The sequence below is a fragment of the Elephas maximus genome, chromosome 10 (assembly GCF_024166365.1).
Source record: "Elephas maximus indicus isolate mEleMax1 chromosome 10, mEleMax1 primary haplotype, whole genome shotgun sequence".
NCBI classification, from domain to species: domain Eukaryota; kingdom Metazoa; phylum Chordata; class Mammalia; order Proboscidea; family Elephantidae; genus Elephas; species Elephas maximus.
The window spans coordinates 71261012-71265145 of record NC_064828.1 but is presented as its reverse complement, the minus strand read 5'-3'; the positions used below and the strand labels follow the sequence as shown (position 1 = coordinate 71265145).

The window sequence follows — 4134 nt, the reverse complement described above, 5'->3', positions numbered from 1 at the left end:
TTTTTTTCTAGAGGAGACAAAAAACAAATGGGATGAATAAAACTCATTAGATGTATATACATACAGATAGGATTGAATTGTGTCCCCCCAAAAATAAGTATTGTAAATCCTAACCCCTATATCTGTGGAGCCCTGGTGGTACAGTGGCTAAGAGCTCAGCTGCTAACCAAAAGGTTAGCAGTTTGGAAACCCTATGGGGCAGTTCTAGTCCGCCTATAGTGTTGCTGAGTCAGAATCAACTCAATGGCAACGAGTTTGTTTTATTTTGTTTTTATATCTGTGGTTATAAACCCAGCTGAGGATATGTTTTCTTTGTTATGTTAATGAGGCAGTATTAGTGTAGCGTGTGTTTTAAGTCAATCTCTTTCGAGATATGAAAGAGCAGATTAAGCAAGCAAGCATAAATGGAGGGGAAGATACACCACACGATCACCAAGGAATCTAGGAATAGGAGCTGAAAAGAGACAAGAACCTTCCCTCAGGGTAGACAGAGAGAGAGCCTTTCCTTAGAGTCAGCACCCTGAATTTGGACTTCCAACCTCCTAAACTGTAAGAAAATAAATTTGTTTGTTAAAGCCACCCACTGTGGTCTTCCTGTTACAGCAGCACCAGATAACTGTTGTAGTTATTGCAGGTCCCATCAAGTCAATTCCAACTCATAACAATCCTTTGTACAACAGAAAGAAACACTGCCTGCTACTGCGCTATCCTCATAATTGTTCTTAGGCTTGAGCCCATTGTTGCAGCTACTGTGTCAGTCTATCACGTTGAGAGTCTTCCTCTTTTTCATTGACCCTCTACTTTACCAAGCATGATGTCATTCCCCAGGGACTGGTTCCTCCTAATAACGTGTCCAAAGTTCGTAAGGTGAAGTCTTATCATCCTTACTTCTAAGGAGGGTTATGGCTGTATTTCCTCCAAGACGGATTTGTTCATTCTTTTGGCAGCCTATGGTATGTGTATTCAATATTCTTTGTCAACGCCATAATTCAAAGGCATCAATTCTTCTTCAGTCTTCCTTATTCATTGCCCAGTTTTTGCATGTACATGAGGTGATTAAAAATACCATGGCTTGGGTCAGGCGCACCTTAGCCCTCAAAGAGACATCTTTGCTTTTTAATACTTTAAAGAGGTCTTTTGCAGCAAATTTTACCCATGCAATATGTTGTTTGATTTTTTTTTTCTGAATAGAGTACAAATTTCACTTAATATCAAATTAAGCATCTGTGAGCTTTTGAAATGTAAATGTAAGGCTTTTCCACAACACCAAATAAAAATCAGGAATGTTAAACTTCACACCAAAAAAAGAAAAGGAAAAAAAAAAAAGTTCAAGTAGAGGTTCAACAAGAATAATGTAGAATCTCAGATGAGTATCCAAAAGTTTAAATATTCTGTAGATAGCCCTTCGATTTTAAGGATTTTCAGTAAACTTTATCAGCTTGAAACAAAAACAAAAAGCACTGTCTACCAAAACATGGAAAAATTTCCAGACAATTATCATCTGATTTAGAAAATTAAAGAAGTAACCCAAGGCAAACAGGAAAAATACAAACCATACACTGAACAGAGGAGAGCAAAAGAGGCAATCATCAACCTTTATAGGAATCAGGACATCATGGACCTATAAAAGCTGCCTAAATCAGTAGCATATCCTGTATTATTATCATATGTAGAAACTGTAAATAAAGGTAGTTTTTATTAGCTGCATAATCTAAAAATATGAGGAAAAGTTGGACTATATCTCTAAAAAGACCACTGAGCTGTCATTGAAATATACAATTCTTAAGAACATGGGCAAAATTTCCTTTTATGGGAAGTATGTTCTTTGTTTCACACAGTGAAACTGAGGAAAATCATATCAAATGAGAAATCTTTTTCTCTAATGTAAATTCATTAGTTCATCTTCTTAAATACCTCAGTAATGCACTACTTGGAAAATGTAAATTTTCAACTCAGACTTGAAACAAGTTATTAAACAGACATACCCAAATTTTATTGCTTGGCACCAGATTTTTCAAAGATTAAAGAATTGTTTAAACCACCATGCTGTTCATAAATCATATTTCAAACATTTATACCTAGTGCTACTTTTATTTTCTGAAGGTAGATTGCTCAATCTAATGACGATCTACACTGAACCCTGCAATGTACAAGGAAGTCACAGTTCATTCCAAACCAAAAGAAATTATCAATCTTCTGTTTTTGTCAAAATCATAATATTAAGATATTTCTAAAAATTAACTACTATTTACCCGTGGCCTACAAAGGGCCCACAGAATGGTATCTTATGGCATTCTATGGGAAGTCTTTGTTCCGTGTTTCCTTTCAGCTTCCTCTTCTGAAACATCTTCTTCATGAGTCTCTTGTTCCTCCTACACTTTTTTCAAAGATTGAGAAGATTCTGGTAATAATTTTTTTGAAGGGTGTGGTTGCGGTCTGTGCCTTTTTGAAGGACAAAGGCAATCTGCCACTAATGTCATACAAAATCCTAGCAGTAGTCCTGAAAGCAGGGTTGCTAAAGAAAAAACTGTATATGATCCCCACACTGCTAATCCAAGGTCTTCAAGTCCTGATCCACATAGATAACTGAAAGAGTGCTGACATACTACTTACCAGAATAGAACCTAGACCAAACCATGACGAAACAGGTTCAATATTCTTCCATTCTTTTTCACTTACAAAGTTTATGAAGCCCTTCTTAGCCCTCAGGCCCTGATAACACCTAAATTCACCATGTTTACAACGATAAATAGTAGGAAGAGAAGTTACTATAAATCATCCCCTCGGTCCTGGCTGCTCTATGACATCTACTTTTGCAACATTAACCTCAAGATCTTCTCCCCATTCAGCAAGACTTTCCCATTCTGGTTGAAGATTTTGACAAGCAGGCATGGAACATAAAATTCTATCATTCACTTTCCTTCCCAGCAACTCTTTCCAGTTTTTGGCTGTGATGATGCGCACGTCACTCCACCACCCGTGGGTCCAGGGAGTCCACCATAGTAATACCACCAGCACTGCCAGGGAAACCATGAGACTCCTGGACGGCACCATGTCAGCCGCTTGCATGCCCCACACCAACCTCAGCGACCCCCACCTCCATGCAACAGCTCTTTACTTCCACTGTGTTGTTTGATTTCTTGAGTGCTGCTTCCACGGGTGTTATGGATCCAAGTAAAATAAAATCAATCCTTGATGACTTTGATTTTTTCTTTGTTTATCATAATATTGCTTATTAGTCTAGTTGTAAGGATTTTTGTCTAGATAACTAAGACTATATATGTATATATATGGAGAAAGAGTACCAACTCTCATTTTCCACATATAATTCTAAGAGGCAGTAGTGAGAAGTAATTTCAAATGAGTTTTGGGAAAAGTTGATGGTATTGGAAGCAAATAAAAGTGACCCATAAATCCAAACACTTAGAACTCCTCAATAAGAACAGATAACTTAAAAGTTACTTATTTAGCACATGCTAACAGTACCCTAAAAAAGGAATTGGGCCAGGAAAGTTTAAGAACTACAAAAGGAATAAGGCTACCTTATTAATGATATGAAAATAGTTAATCAAAATGAGGGATGTTTTGCAGAGGTTTATGGCAGATGATCAAATTTCTTCAAACAAGAAAATATAAATATGTAAGAGGAATGATCAAGTTGATGAAAGCCCTCCTGGCTCTGGAAGGGATAAGAAAATGGCAGGACATGTTTTAAAAATGATATAGAGAAAACTCAAAGGAAGAAAGCAAGCCAAGGCCTTTTTAAAAAAACAAATAAATGCTCCCAGCTGTGGTAGTATCTAATGAAATACATAGAGAAAGGGAAAAAGGATAGAAACTGAAGCCAAAAACAAACGAACAAATGAGAAATGTTTGAGACAAAGTCAAGGTAATGAGAAAAGGAAAGGGGGATCAAGAAAGAATAAAATTTCTTCTTATGAACATTGTAGTGCTCAAAAGCAGCGAAAGTGATGGTGGTTTAAAAGCAATGCAATAAAAAACAGGTTAAGAGTCTGGATTTAAAACTTAGACACACAAGGCTCTAGTCATAGCTCCTTTCTGGCCAGATACATGTCTTAGGTAACCTTTTTAGGTAACCTCTCTGCCTCAGTTTCTCCTCATGTGAAAAATGGA

At 36.9% G+C, this 4134-nt stretch overlaps 1 pseudogene; it reads right to left on the bottom strand.

Moving 5' to 3' along the window:
• Nucleotides 1–2259: 2259 nt before the first annotated feature.
• LOC126083693 (thioredoxin-related transmembrane protein 1-like) lies at nt 2260–3054 on the bottom strand (annotated as a pseudogene).
• Nucleotides 3055–4134: the final 1080 nt, after the last annotated feature.